The following is a 12,793-nucleotide window of genomic DNA, read 5'->3' on the forward strand; positions in this document are numbered from 1 at the left end:
GGTCCCTTCCAATCCCTAAGATTCTGGGATTCTGTGATCTTCTTACCACAGAAGGATTTCTGTTACAGCTGTTTCATTTTGTTGGCAGAGTGTGAGAATTTTAAGATGGCTTTTTTCCTTGATTTTGTACTTCTCAAATCACCGAATCAACTTAATGAACGACTCGTGATTAGAAGAATCATATTAAAAAAATAATCCTGATGAGGGGTGATTAAACTTGCTGTGTTTTCTGCTGTTGTGCAAAGGTCAAGAATTGCTGTGTTGAGGGGCTTTGTCTTAAATAGAGAAAAAACAATCTCAAGTTACGAAGTTCCTTCTGCTTGAAAATGTTGATTAAATCTCCGTCTTCGCGCTTTTTGGCTTCTGGAAGGAACCGCTACACGTTTATGTGCATTCTGCTCTAGTATTTTTTGATATGCACATTAATTTGTTATGTCAATAGGAAAACATTCAAAATAATCTTTGTATCTCTACTTGGAGGTGCTTTGGGAAAAGTTCCAGAGGTTTACGAGACCTGTTGTGGGTTAAGAAAGATCAACGAGCTTCATACTTGACCGCGAGCGTTGGGTTGGGAAAAACCACCTGTTTTCATGGCCAGTGGTTCAGAAAAACTGTTGTGAGCAACAGGAACTAATCTGTTCGTTTTCGGCCGAGTGGGTCGCTTAATTAAAACAGTAGAGCAAACGTAATTGTTTCAGTTAAGTGCTTCTCGTCCTGCTAAATATTCAGAGTACCTGATGTAATTAGGAACGTGATTTACAGTTCAAGAGGTTGGAAGGTACTGAGTAAAATTATTCCTCCTGCTGCTGTGCTAAATGAAAATGTTCTTTGAAGAGAAAGTGGTACCTTTTATTGGAGTAAACTTTTTCGAACAGACTGAAGCAAAGTGCTTCGGTGTATTCATAGTTAATGATTAAATTAGATTAAAATCAGAGTAAGAAGTCACCCAGAAGGTTCTCGCACAAAAATAGTATAAAAGGTACAAATGAAAAGTGTGTTGTAATTAAAATATCCCTTTCTTTTCCAATATTTAAGATACATCCTATTTTTCAACAGGAAATAGTGAAAATGCCAAGTACTTGAGCCCAGGAGGACTCAGCATCTGAGTGATTTTCACTGATTTTCTTCCTTTTGTTACAAGTTTTCTAATGTGTATTTCAAGGACGCTAAGTTGTCTCTGAGTATTTGAATGGTAGGTGCGTAAACCGCTTTGGGACTTTTCTATATTACCCCAGAAGTTATTTATAATATAGATTTTTTTAAAGAGAAGCTACTGAATGAATTTAGTAAGCTTTTTGCCTTTTATTTAGGGATGGCCTTTTGTATTTGGAAGGTATCAATGCAACTTCATTTGCAGCTGCAGCAAGTGTTGGTTTATGTCCTGGTGTTTCTTGCCTTGATGGTGAAGACTTAGACACAGAAAGCTCCTGTTTATTCTGAATAACGCAGCAAGAGGGTCACACATGGAGAGGATGCCAAGGGTTGCAGGGTATGAACCTTAAGATAATCACCTCAAATCAATGGTGGTATCAACCTGGAAATTTCTTTCCTTTCTGGAACAGCACACCTGTTATTCTCTCCCATTTCGCCTCCTTAACCTGCTCTTTGGTGCTTTTTGTTTGGAAATCTGTTCTCTTCCTCCTTTTCTTTCTCCATCATTTCTGAAAGGGGAAGAAAACTTCATAAATGCATTAATTGGGATTAAAATTTGCCTTATCTTCTGGCAAAGCCGTTTTGATATCACTAGACACTTCCACTTGTGTCTTTCTCCCTGGGGAATTTGACATTCTTGACTCTATTTAGCCATCAGAAGACATATTGTCTAATAAAACATGAGTCAGACCCTTTCACAGACGACATATGTTGCTAACGTGGTTTCTCCGGGGTGCATTGCACACAGATTTATCCACCTCATTGCCCTCTTCCTCAGACACCTCAAATCCTTTGAAACCCCAGAACTGAGAGGAACCTAGGAACCATATCCTACATATAAATTACATATTTTCTGACAAGCATGATGGTTTTGGGAGCCGGTACAGCAAAAAAATACGGTAAAAATGTGCATCACGTCAAGACATGATGAAGAATTTTGGTTACTAGTAATTTTTTGTCCTGATAATACCGCTGGCACTGGCAAAGGGCTAAAATTGACTGTGGTTAGTGCTACACGGTATGGTTTAAATCCAGATTCATTCTATCCTTGTCAAAACAGAGTTTAACCCCTGCTGTGTCTGGGCTGGGTTTGATAAAGACAGAGGGTGCTCCTTTAAATCAAAGGTAGCACAGTTCAAGCATCTTCTGTAGAGGAGCTCAACGCCTTTGAAATACAATAATTTGAGAAATTAAACAACTTTTGCTGCTCGTTTGCAATCAACCAACTCAGGTCACTGAACCAAAACTTCTGTTTTTTAAACTTTTTATGACAACAGTAAGGAAGGTGGCTGGGTGTTTTAATTCTGCATATGGATAAATCTGATTTCCCTTAGAATAACTTCCCATCTCTCCACTGCCTGTATCCCTTTATCTTTATCTCTTGGTGACAACAGTCGACTGATCCATGTTGCAAAAATAAGTGCACACAAAAGTTAAAGCTGTTTCCTTTGTTTCCATTGTCCTTCTTAAGCTGGGAGGAGTGGCTGACACGCCAGAGGCTGTGCTGCCATCAGAGACCTGGACAGGCTGGAGAGCTGGGTGGGGAGAAATGTAATGAACTAGAACAAGGGCAAGTGTAGAGTCTTGAATCTGGGCAGGAACAACCCCAGGTTCCAGTGTAAGTTGGGGAATGAGCTGTTGGAGAGCAGTGTAGGGGAAAGGGACCTGGGGGTCCTGGGGACAGCAGGGTGACCATGAGCCAGCACTGGGCCCTTGTGGCCAGGAAGGCCAATGGTACCTGGGGTGGGTTAGAAGGGGGTGGTCAGTAGGTCAGAGAGGTTCTCCTGCCCCTCTGCTCTGCCCTGGGGAGACCACAGCTGGAATATTGTGTCCAGTTGTGGCCCCTCAGTTCCAGCAGGACAGGGAACTGCTGGAGAGAGTCCAGCGCAGCCACCAAGATGCTGAAGGGAGTGGAGCATCTCCCGTGTGAGGAAAGACTGAGGGAGCTGGGGCTCTGGAGCTTGGAGGAGAGGAAACGGAGGGGTGACTCATTCATGTTTACAGATATCTAAAGGGTGAGTGTCAGGAGCATGGAGCCAGGCTCTTCTCGGTGACAACCAATGGTAGGACAAGGGGTAATTGGTTCAAACTGGAACACAAGAGGTTCCACCTAAATATGAGGAGAAACTTCTTCATGGTGAGGGTGGCAGAGCCTGGCCCAGGCTGCCCAGGGAGGTTGTGGAGTCTCCTTCTCTGCAGACATTCCAACCCGCCTGGACACCTTCCTGTGTAACCTCATCTGGGTGTTCCTGCTCCATGGGGGGATTGCACTGGATGAGCTTTCCAGGTCCCTTCCAACCCCTGACATTCTGGGATTCTCTCCATTTGGAGTCTGAGGTTACTTAATTTTTCCTCTCATTTTGTCTCGCTAAACTGAAGACTCCGATACTTGGATGGCCCCGCGTGGGTCTTGGTCCCAGGGCTGCCGTAATTTTTGTCGACGACGACGACAGGAGATTTTCCCATTTGTGCTCAACTCTACACTCAAGGAAGGTCCTGGGGCCTCGGCGGCAATTAATCCTGTTTCCACTTAATTATAGGGAGCCGCATTTTGTCTCATCAGTCAGATATCTACAACTCTCAGGAGAATATTTGTACCAGATAAGATTTGATTAAGGCTCATTATAGTGCTGTTTACTCCGTTTGATGAGTTCAGAAGCTCAGGTCCATTTTTAATTGGAAGTGGGGGGCTGTTTTCTCCCTCCCCTTGTATTTGGCAATGAATATTTATTCCTGTGCTGTGATAACAGTTGCGTTTTTGGCCGAGCTCCTGTTCTATTTAGGATTTAATCCATTAATCGTGCGCTCCTGCCGCATCTCAAGTAGGTTCAGCCTGTTCTGAGTTCTTGCAGTTGAACCTTCCAACTACGGTTTTATTTTCTGTGCTCATAAAAAATGGGAGAAAAGTGAATTCCATACGCTTCTCTAAGATAAATAAAATGCAATAAGGCTACCAACCCTTCAAAAAAGAGGTGAATTTGTAAAATCTATGGGTTTGCTCAGGAAACATATGCTCAAGAGCTGACAAACAGATTGTCCTCTCAGGAGGAGGTTTGGAGGAGCTGTTGGTTTTTCTGGATGGGCAGAATGAGGATTAACCTGGAAAAAATGCCGCTGATCCACAGATGGGGAATTTTGAACTCTTTGGGTGAAAATATTGTGGAGCAGAACATTGTCCGAGCCCTGAAACTCTATCGCGGTTTTACAAAGACGTACAAGTCTTAGTACTTTACCAGCTCCATCCGAACATTCAGTCTCACTGAGACTGTTGTATTGGAGGATTTTTAATCTTGAATTCATACTGATAATTATGTTTCAGCGGCTCGCTGTGAGAAATTTGGAGAGCTCACCAGATGCTGCTGAAATATTTCACAGTATATTTTTTTGTACAGAGCTGGTATGAGCAATAAGAAAGTGTTTAGAAGACTGGGAGATATGAATTCATGATAATTATAAAGGATATTTTGTCATGAGTGGACATGTAACAGAGGAAGGGATTTTGTGGGATGAAAGGACAGGAACAAACACAGAGATATTTTGAAGCAAATGATGAAATTCAGTCGTAAAGACTCTTGGGGGATGGCAAATGAAGTATTTGCTCACTATATATCCTATAGATCCCTCTGTACTGTAGAAGCTTATATGTGAAAACAAATGAATAAGTCATTTTGAAACATCTTACAAGTGTCATCATGACTTGAAATGTTGTTGAAGTGAAGAATAATTCCTGTAGGGCTTTAGGTGGTGGGACTGTCAGATCTTTTTGGTACAAGGATTAGGGATTAATTTGGCCTACAAGAATAGTAATGCTTCTTAGTTTATAGATTTTCATTATTATTATTTAGTTCTTTCAAAAGGTGGATCACACTGCAAATCCAACTCATTTCCTTGAACAGGTGGTTCATAATGGATTTTGTTTCATGGGGTCGTTCAGGTTTGGGGCTTTGGGGATGTCTCTAGTCCAGCCACTGCTTCAGTCTTACTGAATCTTTTCACCTACAACATCTTCACTATGTTAAGAACCAGTATTCATCACCAGGACTGCAGAGAAATTAAGGTTTGCATACATATATATACATTTCATTTCCTCCTTACAGAATTTGGGTCATTTCCATTCGGTCCCATTAAGAACAACTTTGTAAACCCTACAAAATACCGTTCTCATTTACACTCTGTCTCCTTCCCCGCTTCACAGAATCACAGAATGGACTGGGTTGGAAAAGACCTCAGAGATCATCCAGTCCAACCCTTGGTCCAACTCCAGCCCATTGACTAGATCATGGCACTAAGTGCCATGGCCAATCTCTGTTTAAAAACCTCCAGGGCCGGTGAGTCCAGCACCTCCCTACTTCCTCCATTTAGGAATTTCTAATGGTTTTTTAATACTTGAACTTGGATAAACTCATCATGCTCGTTGGGCTGGAGCTGCCCAGGTGGATTCTTCTCCATTAACTTGTGTTTCTTAACCTTGGCATTTGCTCCTGAGACACTTGGTCTGTGTCAGCGTTTCATTTCCTCTTCGCTTCACCCAAACAGCCGCCTTTGATTTAACTCCGTGCCGAATATTTAGCATATAAATTAACTCACCCTGCTGGAATAGCTGTAGAAACTTCCCGCCCATCCTCCCACTTAAAAAACAACCACCGCAGCAACTTGACGTTTGGAAATAATGTCATTTATTCCCATGGGGATGATGGTTCCAGGTTTTTGCAGGTAGCGGTTGAGCTTTGCCTGGAGCCACGTGGAAAAGGTGATTTTTGGCCGCAGAGAAGACAAAGAACACACAGGTTGGAGCAGAAGGAATCTCCTTTTTACCTGTGTTTTATAAATCTCTGGCATCTTATGGTCTTAATTTACAGTGTGACAGACTAATGCAAATTACTGACAGACGCCTCTTTCTAGGCTGAGCTCAAGTTTGTGCCTCAGGGACAAAAAATTTCAGGCGAGTCCTATTGGACACAATTTTAGTATTATTATTATTATATTTTTCTTCTTATTGATTTTTATTGGAGTGGTTTTGGCAGGTCTAACTTTCCACCGCAAACACCAACCAGGCAATCAAAGTCGAGCTTCATGGGTTATTCCCTCATGTATCCCAACTTCTCCTTGGTGCCATCTCAGGGCATATCAGGGATAAGAGGGTCATTAGGGGCAGTCAACATGGCTTCACCAAGGGGAAGTCGTGCTTGACCAACCTCATTGACTTTTATGAGGACATAACGAGGTGGATGGATGATGGCAGAGCGGTGGATGTGATCTACCTTGGCTTGAGTGAGGCATTTGGCACAGTGTCCCACAGCATCCTCACAGCTGAACTGAGGGAGTGGGTCTGGATGAGCGGGGAGTGAGGTGACTGTGACCTGGCTGAAGGGAAGAAGCCAGAGAGTCGTGGTCAATGGGCAGAGTCCAGTTGAGGCCTGGATCTAGTGCAGTGCCTCAGGGGGCAGTGCTGGGGCCGCTGTTATTCAATATATTCATCAGTGACTTGGATGAGGGAATAGAGTGACTGTCAGCAAGTTTGCTGGTGACACCAAGCTGGGAGGAGTGGCTGACACGCCAGAGGCTGTGCTGCCATCAGAGACCTGGACAGGCTGGAGAGCTGGGTGGGGAGAAATGTAATGAACTAGAACAAGGGCAAGTGTAGAGTCTTGAATCTGGGCAGGAACAACCCCAGGTTCCAGTGTAAGTTGGGGAATGAGCTGTTGGAGAGCAGTGTAGGGGAAAGGGAGCTGGGGGTCCTGGGGACAGCAGGGTGACCATGAGCCAGCACTGGGCCCTTGTGGCCAGGAAGGCCAATGGTACCTGGGGTGGGTTAGAAGGGGGTGGTCAGTAGGTCAGAGAGGTTCTCCTGCCCCTCTGCTCTGCCCTGGGGAGACCACACCTGGAATATTGTGTCCAGTTGTGGCCCCTCAGTTCCAGCAGGACAGGGAACTGCTGGAGAGAGTCCAGCGCAGCCACCAAGATGCTGAAGGGAGTGGAGCATCTCCCGTGTGAGGAAAGGCTGAGGGAGCTGGGGCTCTGGAGCTGGACAAGAGGACACTGAGGGGTTACCTTATTAATGCTTATAAATATATAAAGGGTGAGTGCCACGAGGACGGAGCCAGGCTCTTCTCGGTGGCGAACAATTATAGGACAAGGGGTAATGGGATCAAGCTGGAATACAAGAGGTTCCACTTAAATTTGAGAAGAAACGTCTTCTCAGTGAGGGTGGCAGAGCCTGGCCCAGGCTGCCCAGGGAGGTTGTGGAGTCTCCTTCTGTGCAGACATTCCAACCCGCCTGGACACCTTCCTGTGTAACCTCATCTGGGTGTTCCTGCTCCATGGGGGGATTGCACTGGATGAGCTTTCCAGGTCCCTTCCAACCCCTGACATTCTGGGATTCTGTGATTTATAGAACTGGGCTGGGATTTAAAACTGATTCGCAGGTCAGGGTTTATGTTGGGTTTGAGAAATTTGTGGCATTTTAATACTTGTTTAAAAAATATTGTATTCATAGTTATTTCTATTTTTCACTGTGCAAATAATTCTGCTGTCCCTAAGTTTGAACAGTGTGGCCTGTTCCAACCAAAATGATTTGGTGATTCTCATTAAAAGAACCGTTTCATTTTCATGCTTTTTAAATTAAAGCCTAGAATTTAAATAAAAATTCAAAGGGAAAAATGAAGTTAATATCATTCCAGCCTTTCCGTGATGTTTTCTTCTAAATTGCCAAAGTCAACCTGCTAACGAATTGTGTTCCTGCCACTAGAAAAAGATGGCAGGGGAATAAAATATTTCGCAAAAATATGGTTGAAGGTCGCTTTGGAATTCTAATTTAATCTGATTTTAATATCTGAACGTGCTCGTAAGTATAACCTTGGTCTAAAATAAGTAATTCTGTATTATCTTTTCTAAAGCCTCGGAACCAAGGTGTTTGTGGGATGTGAATGAACCCTGGGGTTTCTTACCCATTTCATTCTGGGAACAGCCCTGTCATATCTTCTCGCTGCTTTTAATTTCCATGACTTCCAAAGAAATAGTTTCTGTCTTCATCTTGTGCAAGCTATAGGTCTGAAGCCTTTCCTTAATTAAGCCTGGAACAGTAAATAAAGACAATTATACCATGCAGAGCAACGATAGGTATGTGAGAAATAGATAACAATATTTATATTTTTTAAAACTTTGCCTTTTTTTTTTTTTCCTTTCATCTTCTCATAATTTATAATGCAAAAGAACGAACCACCCAGAACGCTGTTCGGCAGCATTGTGGGTGGTGTAAAGATATCCCAGCACCGAGCTATTAAAGAGTAATTGGGAAATACCGATTGTAAATAGCAATTTTGCTATTAAATAGGAAAATATTTGTCTTAGGGTAAGGCTTTATGAGGTTTGGGCAGCACCCAGAGCGCTGGATTCCGGTGCTTTCAAAACACGCGCTTTCCTGGAGATATTCGGTGTTACTGGGAATAGAAGCAAGCACTTCATTTGAAATATTTTCAAGTCGAGGAGCTCCTGTTGGTGGAGGTGGAAATGCGGCCTGTGCATCCACTAGAGAGGGAAAATCAAGGATTAAAGCCTCGTTTAGTTTTTAATTGGAAATAGATTACTTGAGTGAGGCATTTGGCACAGTGTCCCACAGCATCCTCACAGCTGAACTGAGGGAGTGGGTCTGGATGAGCGGGGAGTGAGGTGACTGTGAACTGGCTGAAGGGAAGAAGCCAGAGAGTCGTGGTCAATGGGCAGAGTCCAGTTGAGGCCTGGATCTAGTGCAGTGCCTCAGGGGCAGTGCTGGGGCCGCTGTTATTCAATATATTCATCAGTGATTTGGACGAGGGAATAGAGTGACTGTCAGCAAGTTTGCTGGTGACTGGGCTCTTGTGGCCGGGAAGGCCAATGGTACCTGGGGTGGGTTAGAAGGGGGTGGTCAGTAGGTCAGAGAGGTTCTCCTGCCCCTCTGCTCTGCCCTGGGGAGACCACACCTGGAATATTGTGTCCAGTTGTGGCCCCTCAGTTCCAGCAGGACAGGGAACTGCTGGAGAGAGTCCAGCGCAGGGAAACAAAGATGCTGAAGGGAGTGGAGCATCTCCCGTGTGAGGAAAGGCTGAGGGAGCTGGGGCTCTGGAGCTGGACAAGAGGAGACTGAGGGGGGACTCATTCATGTTTACAGATATCTAAAGGGTGAGTGTCAGGAGGATGGAGCCAGGCTCTTCTCGGTGACAATGGTAGGACAAGGGGCAATGGGTACAAACTGGAACACAGGAGGTTCCACTTAAATTTGAGAAGCAACTTGTTCCTGGTGAGGGTGGCAGAGCCTGGCCCAGGCTGCCCAGGGGGTTGTGGAGTCTCCTTCTGTGCAGACATTCCAACCCGCCTGGACACCTTCCTGTGTAACCTCATCTGGGTGTTCCTGCTCCATGGGGGGATTGCACTGGATGAGCTTTCCAGGTCCCTTCTAACCCCTCACATTCTGGGATTCTGGGATTCTGTGATATTTTTGAGGGAATAAGTGTTTCCTCCGGGTGATCCTTTGTTTCTCTTTTAACATTTTATTCCAGCATAATGAAAGCATCAAACCCCAGCTTATTTAGACATAATGGTATTTGAATGAAGTGCTTCTATTTGCATATCCATAGCTGTTCCTGTGTGTGAAGCACCATAAATTTATACTACTGTCTGGTATTTTCTTTTTTTTCACATAGGTAGGAAGCTGTTAACCGTGGTCTACCAGTGTAATTATTTAGGTTTAAAAATAAATATATATATATATATTTGTAAATAGCATTATACATCTTTCAAGTGCAGGCTTGTCTTAATACTCTAAATACTTTTATGGCTTGTCTGCAGTGGAATGAAACTCCAAACATTTGTGGTTTGGAACAAACTTTGGTTGAATATGAAGAGCACTATGTGTAAATAGAGCGGGGTGACCCACTGTATTTGCTGGGTACCTCGAATGAAATACTCTTGTCTGAGTACAGTCAAGGATCTTGTTTATTTAACTCACAAGTTTGGCCCAACACGCTGGTTTAAAGCAGCCTGAGTACTAATAGGAATTACAGATGTTTACAGCGAACCCGGCTGATGTTTAGTGCTGTTGCGTAACTCAAGCTAATTGCAAATTGCATAACGAGGTAAAACAGCAAAACAACCGGGCTGGTCGCTTCTGAGGCAACTTTTGCTGAAGGTCTACGGGAAGTGCTGGTAATATAATATCAGAAAATAAAGATAGATTAGGGGATGCTCCTTCACTGCACAAGGGGAAGTTGAGGTTGGATGTGGGGAACAATTTCTTCCCCAAAGGGCTGTGGGGCATTGGAACAGGCTGCCCAGGGCAGTGCTGGAGTCACCATCCCTGGAGGGTTGGACAGACGGACATGAGGTTCTCAGGACATGGGGCTTTTCGAACCAAAAGGTTCTGTGATTCTATACATGGAGACATCTCAGCTCAGTAACATGATGAAATTGGGAGTTTCTCAACCTGAAGCAAATGACCAAAGGATGATGAGTCCACCAAAGCCGCTAACCCACCCCAAGATGAATCGGTTGCCTTGGACTAAGTTGTCCTTGCATCCCAAATGTCTGATCTGTGGCTCCATGTGCCGCTGCTGAGGTTGGATCTGATGGTGCTCCAGCATCACGGAGCGACACGTGAGTTCATCAGGGCTGCAGGAGCATCCAAAGAAGAGGCAGCATCAGTGTTACGTTCAGCGGGTACCACAGTCACTCATCTCCCCTCCTCTCCAAGCAGATGTGGATTAGAGTCACACAGATGTCGTTAGAAAATGGTTTCACTCAAAATCTTGAATATTGGTTCCCAGGAGAGAGGACCCAGCACTGACATCTGTGCTATGTAAGTGTGTCCTGTTTAGCTTCATATAGCGAGAAATCCGCTTCTCAATTCGATAAGTGCTCCTAAAACTATTTTTTTCCAAAGAACAGGTTAATGATTAATTAAAATTATTATTGTTTCCGTGTTATTATTGCTTTAAAATACGCGAACTAATAGAAGTAAGAGCAAAAGAACAACTGTAAGTGACAGGTTTTATCTTTATAAGACCGATCAAGAGATAAAATGTCGATTCCATTCATCCCTGGAACTCAAAACACTTGTGATTTCAGACCTTCTCATAGCTCAGGTAAATATTTTCAATGGGTAGGGGCTTACGAGGCTTTCAGAAGATGCCGCAATTAAATTTAAAGGATCTGCCTTTAATCATCGTTGGGCTTGATCTTTCTGAATCTTGACCTAAGTAGCGTGATGCACATGAATATATTTTATCTCCATCCCTAATTATGTGGGAGAGCCTGTACAAAGATACATTTCACATACAAAATGGTGCTCTTATCTGCTTTTAAAAATCACATTTCTTCTAAACAGAATTAGAAATAACATCTCTTAGAAGTTTGTAGACGTGGTCTATCTAGACTTCAGTAACGCCTTTGACAGTGTCTCCCATAATATACTCCTGCAGAAGCTGGTAGCCCATGGCTTGGACAAGAGCACTCTCTGCTGGGTTAAGAACTGGCTGGAGGGCCGGGCCCGGAGAGTGCTGGTGAATGGGGCTGCATCCAGCTGGCGGCCAGTCACTAGTGGTGTCCCCAGGGGTCAGTGTTGGGTCCAGTCCTGTTTAACATCTTTATTGATGATTTAGATGAGGGGATTGAGACCATCATCAGCAAATTTGCTGATGACACCAAGTTGGGAGGGAACGTCGACCTGCTGGAAGGCAGGAGGGCTCTGCAGAGGGATCTGGATAGACTGGAAAAATGGGCTGATTCCAATGGGATGAAGTTCAACAAGGCCAAGTGCCGGGTGCTGCACTTTGGCCACAACAACCCCCTGCAGCGCTCCAGGCTGGGCACAGAGTGGCTGGAGAGCAGTCAGACAGAAAGGGACCTGGGGGACTAATGGACAGGAAGCTCAACATGAGCCAACAGTGTGCCCAGGTGGCCAAGAAGGCCAATGGTGTCCTGTCCTGTATCCAAACCAGCGTGGTCAGCAGGACAAGGGCAGTGATCCTTCCCCTGTGCTCTGCATTGGGGAGGCCACACCTGGAGTATTGTGTTCAGTTCTGGGCCCCTCAGCTCAGGAAAGAGATTGAAGTGCTGGAGCGGGTCCAGAGAAGAGCAACAAGACTGGGGAAGGGACTTGAGCACAAGCCCTATGGGGAGAGGCTGAGGGAGCTGGGCTTGTTTAGTCTGGAGAAGAGGAGGCTTAGAGCTGAGCTCAGCACTCTCCAGAACTACCTGAAGGGCAGTTCTAGCCAGGTGGGGATTGGGCTCTTCTCCCAGGCATCAGCAATAGGACAAGGGGCCATGGGCTTCAACTCTGCCAGGGGAAATTGAGGCTGGAGATGAGAAAGCAATTCTTTGCAGAGAGAGTGGTCAGGCATTGGAATGGCTGCCCAGGGAGGTGCTGGACTCACCGGCCCTGGAGGTTTTTAAACTGGGATTGGACATGGCACTTAGTGCCATGATCTAGTCAATGGACTGGAGTTGGACCAAGGCTTGGACTGGATGATCTCTGAGGTCTTTTCCAACCCAGTCCATCCTGTGATTCTGTGATTCTGTAGTAATTGGCATTTTAATTCACTGTACATATATTTTTTCATAGTCTACTGTGCTTCAGCCACTACAGAAAAAGTAATTTCCCTCTAATTTT

General features: G+C 44.6%; 1 protein-coding gene across 2 annotated transcripts in view; it reads left to right on the plus strand.

Moving 5' to 3' along the window:
• FCHSD2 (FCH and double SH3 domains 2) overlaps window positions 1–12,793 on the plus strand; it is a 170,769-nt gene that overhangs the window by 142,027 nt on the left and 15,949 nt on the right. The gene's annotated exons all lie outside the window — the stretch shown is intronic.

This window comes from Columba livia, chromosome 1, assembly GCF_036013475.1.
Source record: "Columba livia isolate bColLiv1 breed racing homer chromosome 1, bColLiv1.pat.W.v2, whole genome shotgun sequence".
Classification (NCBI taxonomy): Eukaryota; Metazoa; Chordata; class Aves; order Columbiformes; family Columbidae; genus Columba; species Columba livia.